Source organism: Vulpes lagopus, chromosome 8, assembly GCF_018345385.1.
Source record: "Vulpes lagopus strain Blue_001 chromosome 8, ASM1834538v1, whole genome shotgun sequence".
NCBI lineage: Eukaryota > Metazoa > Chordata > Mammalia > Carnivora > Canidae > Vulpes > Vulpes lagopus.
This window is the reverse complement of record NC_054831.1, coordinates 32,867,181-32,873,869: the sequence shown is the minus strand read 5'-3', so window position 1 is coordinate 32,873,869 and position 6,689 is coordinate 32,867,181.

Below are 6,689 nucleotides of genomic sequence, written 5' to 3'. Positions count from 1 at the left end.
AGAATGGATGAGGTTGGTGGCAGGAAGACATTTTTAACAGTACGGATTCTTAAATTTTTTAATTTTTATTTATTTTTTAAGATTTTATTTATTACTTCATGAGAGACACAGAGTGGGGAGAGAGGCAGAGACATAGAGGGAGAAGCAGGCTCCATGCAGGGAGCCGGATGTGGGACTCGATCCTGAGACTCCAGGATTACTCCCTGGGCCAAAGGCGCTAAACCGCTGAGCCATCCAGGCGTCCCAGTTTAAAAAAAACAAAAACAAAAACTCAAAAAAGTGTTTTGTGCATTGGGTGTATGAAATACAGTGGTGTTTTGGTGTTGGTGGAACTGTAAGCATTCAGGAGACCAGAGGAACTGGACATTTCAGCCTTCCTGAGATGTCCAGAGTGCCTGGGTTGCTCAGTTAAGTGGCTGACTCTTGATTTTGATCTCAGGGTTGTGAGATCAAGCCCTGTGTCAGGCTCTGCATTGTGCATGAAACCTCCTTTAAGATTCTCTCCCTCTCCTACCCCTCCCCATCTTAAAAAAACCCTCCTGATGTGTCCAAATCCTATTATATTTCCAGAAAAAGAACATTTGTTTTTCTAATTGAGTGTAAAATGAAAGCTCCTGGTTTTAAGAGTTTACATGTTTGTTTTTCTCTTGCCTTTTTTCTTTTTTAAGATTTTATTTGAGAGCACATGCAAGAGAAAGTGTGAGTGTGGGAGGGGCAGAGGGAGAAGCAGACTCTTGCCTAAGCGGGGAGCTAGATGCAGGGCTCAAGTCCAGGACCGTGGGATCATGACCTGAGCCGAAGGCAGACACTTAAGACTGAGCCATGCAGGCACCCTTCTCTCCTACCCTTTTTTAACGTTGGTATAAATCGAGAAGATTAGAAGCGGCAAAAGTAGGACAGGTCCACTGCAAAGAGCAACTGTTCAGTAGGGTACCCTATGAAAGTGCAGCTCATTGTTGATGTGATTGTCCATACACATTTTTATATGTGGTCCTCAGATAACACTTGTAGAGATGCTGAAGTTCTGATCATGGTAATTCTCTAGTAAAGAGTTAAGATTTCCAGGAGAATTCATTCAATAAAGCTTGGATGTTATGAAGGGAACACGTACTTAGTCCTCTTTTATACATAACTTGGGTAGTGTATCAAGAGTTGAAAAAACTTGCTCAAATATTGGGAGAGGAGCACCTGTGTGTCTCAGTCAATAAAGCATCTGCCTTCTGCTCAGGTTATGATCCCAGAGTCATGGCATCCAGTCCCGCATCAGGCTTCCTGCTTAGTGGGGTGCCTGCTTCTCTCCCCCGCTACCACTCCCCTTCAGTTGTGTGCTGTCTCTCTCAAATACATAAAACCTTTAAAAAATAAAAATAAAAACATTGGGAGAGAAAAGGCATGTAATACAAAGTTTGAAGAAACTTTTGGTCTTTTATTAACAGCTCCTATTTAAGATGGAGTAATTATTCCAGTACCCTAAAGGATTTCTTAAAGGCTACCGATTCCCTTCCATTCCTTTATCATGGTCTTTGAGTTAACATTCATTACTGTTCATTTTGATGGATTATAGGGACTTTTAAAATCACTTATAAAAGAGCCACTATTTGGTTTTCTGAATTACCTTTACAATAATATTTTGAAATATTTCTAAGACGATAAATGAACATTTTTCGTACTTGTATTGTTGACATTACTGAGTTCCTGCATTTTGATTTTTCTTTCATATATTTTATAGTAAATGGAAATTAAATTAGGAAAAAGGGAATGCCACTGAGTCTGTGGAATCTAAAGAAAACTTCCTGTTTTGCCATTTTTTTCCCATCCTTCAGAGCTGATGAAAAGGGAGATAAATGTCTAAATACTGGGGAATGACTTAAAAATTTTCCAGTTTACATTATGGCACAAATTTAGTTAGTAATCAACATGTTACAGTGGTACATGTCATCTAACATCTACAAAGAGGACAAATAAATTGAGTCAGGTTAGCCAAAGTTCTAATATTTTTTTTATATAGCAAATATGTACTATGTGAAATACAAGAGTGTGTTTATTTTAAAGCGCAGTGAATGTGGAACTTGAACTCAGGACCCTGAGATCAAGACCTGAGCTGAGATCAACAGTTGGGATTCTTAACCTACTAAGCCACCCAGGCACCCCTAAGTATTTCTTTTTTTTACCCCTAAGTATTTTAATATTTACTTGAACTTTAGTTACATTTCCACACTCACTAGTGTGGAAAGAGAATTGGTTTTTAAGACCATAATTGCTATTTGAACTAATTTGTATAAATTCTTCATAAATTTTTTCCCTGACATTCAGTGTCTTTAACATTTCATTTATTTCCCATGCTCATCATCCTACTTTTTATGTCCCTCCTCATCCCAGGATTCCCGTGGAGGCTTACTTTTTTCCTGCTCCAATCTGAGCTGTTGCACTCTAGAACAGCTGCATCAAAACTATCCAATAGAGCCTTAGTGCTCTTCTGGATTGTATGTTCTCTTTGCTGGATCATCATTAAATGAACACTGGAGAATTTGGCAGCAACTATTTTTGTTTGTTCTTTAATAATTATTTTCTTTTGGATAGTACTTGAACATATGCATACACAATAGCATGGGTGCTAGTACTACAGTGAGTTTTCTAGAATTTTGTCACCTCGTTAAAAATAACTAGGTATTAAAATGCTAATATAATCTTTGTTCTGTCATACTTGGATATATGCTAACATGTATATGGTTTATAAAGTGTTTTAAAAAATGGTTGGGGCCTATGAATTGTACGGAATTACATCATTGTTACATTTGGAAAGAGCATAGGTTAGTATAAAATAGAGGTGGTCATAGATCATGAATAACTAATTCTACAGTAGGTACTGTTGACATGGACCATCTGCTCTATTCATTAAGTATTTGGTACATTTAAGACTAAGACTCTCAATGTGGTCTACCTTTGCTTAAGACTTAAGGCATCCAGTGCAGGCAGGGTAGATACAAAGTGCTCCTGTTGTTGAGTAATTCCAAATTCTGGTGGCAGAGGAATGGAATATAGCACAATGATTATGATACAGGGATGAAGAAAAGGCGTAAAGGAAAACAAGAGGATGGTAAACACCCGTAGGAGCAGCACTTTTGAATAATTTGAAACTTATATTTGCATGACGTGTGAGGCAGGCAGAAGAAAGGAAACATTAACACATAAAGTAAGTCTTGGAATCTTTGTTATCAATAAAAATGCATTTTGTTGTGATTGTTCTGGAGCATCACATGGAGTAGATTATCACATACTCCATTACCCATTTTTAAAAATGTGTGTTCACCTCAGTGGCGGTGCTGGTTATATTTGGGTGACTTCACATACTACACATGAAATCTGTTGTCCAAAATTAAGTGTTACAGAGAGTTTGGAGAAGAGAAATGTATAGAAGATAAACTAATTGGGAAGGATGAGAATGTTTTTGCTTAGGCATGGGAGATACAAAGGACCATTCAGAACAAATACTTGTTTGAGATCTGGAAATAATCCTTAGCATGTTAACACCTAATAAAAATCAACCAACCTTCAAATACTGCTGATACATAAACTAGTCAATATATTTTTTGAATTATTTGAATAATAATAGATATCTGATATACAAATGTGGAAATATGGTATGTAGTGAAAGTAAATTTCTCCATGCCATGTCTACCAGTTGCCCAGCTTCTCTGTCCAGGTATAATCATTGTTACTAATTGCTTGTGTATCCTAGAAATTTCTATGCACTACAGGCATATTTGTATTCATTCTTAATACATATGTAAAGACACGGTACACATTTTTGCCATTTATGTATTTCCTCAGATTCTCCGTTTTGGAGTTTGTTACAAATGGATATGTGAGAGAGATCCGTTGTTTTTACACCTGTTGTTTTAGTCATTGTTAGGTATGTTACAGATCTTTTTTGGCCAGTGATTAGTTGATGTTCTTCCCCTCCCCCACCTGTTACATGCATGTGTTATAAAGCATGTGTATAAATGTGTATATAGGATAAAATTTCTACCAGTTAAATTGCTTGGTTACGGTTAGTATATTTTTTAACTTTTTTTTTTTAAGGTGTTCCCTATCCTAACTCTGAACAGTAAGAATTTAACTTTATTCCTTGCAGTCCCCAACCAAATACATAAAGTCAGTCAAGATCAGGAGTTAATAAAAACTGATGGGATTGTTGCAGGTGTTTAGAAGTTTTGAAATAGAAATTATGTAATTGAATTTGGGAGAGCTTTGATGTCTAAAGTTAGCTAATAATTCTAGGAATTAGAGACCTAAGGTTTGTGCTTTAAATATCAGATTACCTTAAGTAGATGCCTGTTTAATTAAACTCTATTGTCTTCGAGAGGGTTATCAATATGCTAGATTTTTAAAAAGTTTATTATAGAAGGAAGCGAGAGAGTGTGATGGGGGGCAAGTAGGGGCAGAGGAAAAAAATAATCTCCAGCAGATACTCTGCTGAGCATGTGGAGCCTGGTGTGGGATTCAATCTCATGACCCTGAGATCATGACCTGAGCCAAAACCAAGAGTCAGATGCTTTACTGACTGAGCCACCCAGGTGTCCCAGTACGTTAGATTTTTAAAATGACGTGGTGAACATTAACAGTTTACCTTATGAGAGGCATTACACTCAATTTAATAATGGTTAGCTTAGTTTTTTGTGGTAGAGAAGGAGGGTATTACACTCATCAGAAATCTTTCATTTAAAAAATTTCCACAGTTCTCCAGTGATGGGAATGGGCATTAACATTGCTGTGCCCAAATAGCTAACTTGAATTTTGTTTCTTAAATATCAAGAGTAGGAAGAAACAAAATTTTCTAGAAGGATTTCCATTTTTGGTGTTCATATTATAATATCACTTTGAATTTCAAATCTTATATGGAAATACTGGAGGGAGGTAGATACTTCATTTACAAGCCAGAGGTTGGAGGCTCTAAGCTATATTTGAGGTTAGTTCTACTTAGAATTAATAAAATAACTAAAGGACAATTGTATATATTCCCAAAGAATTGTGGTTTTTATTCAGTGAATTATTATTCTTTTAAGATTTTATTTATTAATGAGCGGCAGAGAGGCAGAGACATAGGTAGAGGGAGAAACAGGCTCCATGCGGGGAGCCCAATGTGGGACTCAATCCCAGGACCCTGAGATCACAACCTGAGCCAAAGGCAGATGTTCAACCACTGAGCTACCCAGGCTTCCCTATTCAGTGAATTATTATGTAAGTTTGAACACTCAGAGCAAAATGAAATTATTTTTTTTCATTAAAAATTATATCTTCAGATAGTAGCTTTTAACAATGATGTATACATTGTTTGCCCAGGGACTTAAATGAGCAGTTTGCTGTTAGCAGAACTAAAGTCTCCTTGTTCAGAGGTCATTTCTTCCACCTACATCCTTCAATATTCATCATACTCGTGGAGTATTTTCTCTCCAATGTATTACTGGAGAATAAACGTTTTGTTTCACAAACACAAGATACAGCCGGGCTGGGGAAAGGGACAAGTCCGTTGTAGCTAGGATAGTCAGAGGAACTTCTTTGAGGAGACATTAGAGCTGATTGGTAATCTGAATGATCAGGAGGGGACTTGAAACATTGGAGGTGTTGAAGTTTGTGACCCTAATTCAAGCTGAGGGCGTTATTTATAGCACAGGGTAGTAGGAAAATGTTGCTGGAATTCAGTGAACAAAGCAAGGGTGTTTCTTAACCCCCTTTTTTCCCTTCATTGATTCCTCTCAGGTCCCCCATGAAATTTTTTGAACCCCCCCTTCATGAAATTTTAACTCAACTGTTTATATAAATATATCTGTTATATCTATGCTTTTATATGTTGGAGATTTTTGCCCTTCCCTGCTCCACTATCTCCCTCTGGGGGCAATACTACCCCATTGAGAACGCAAGATGTAGAGTAGTGTGTGCCACAGTAAATAGTTGAGACTTTTTTCTTGGTGAGAAATCATCATAAAGGCTTGGGCCAGGTAGTGACATGATATAGTTTATGTATTAGAAAAGCGTTTTAGCTACTCATGGAGATTTGACTCCAGGAGAGCTAGAATAAAAAGGCGAGCCAATTAGACCAGTAAGGGGAGGTGAAAGGTAATGGTGCTTGGTCTACAAAGATTATAATATAAAGAGATGCGGAAGAGTAGAAAGAACAAAAGAGGGAAGAGAGAATAAATGGATGTAGCATTAATGGTCATAAAGTAGGTCTACATATGAGGTTGTTGAAAGCTTGGGGAACAGTGTGCCCTCCACATTACAAAGACAGGTTGCCTATAGAACCCACTGAAATGAAGGAAGGAAATAAATGACCCTTGGTAAATATGAAACTTGTCTGATTTTAAACCTCTTGTTACCGTTTGAAGTTTGTTTTTTAGTCATTTGGGTATAAGTATCAAAAAGAATTGGGCAGCCCGGGTGGCTCAGCGGTTTAGCGTGCCACCTTTGGCCTGATCCTGGAGACCCAGGATCGAGTCTCATGTCAGGCTCCCTGCATGGAGCCTGCTTCTCCCTCTCTCTCCCTCTCTCTCTTTCTCTGTTTCATGAATAAATAAATAAAATCTTTAAAAAAAATCACAGAATTTAGAATGGCCAAAACTCCAGATTTATATCAGTTTTGTTTTTTATTCCTTAATAGGAATGTACTGCCATATTTTGTGCCTTTTGGT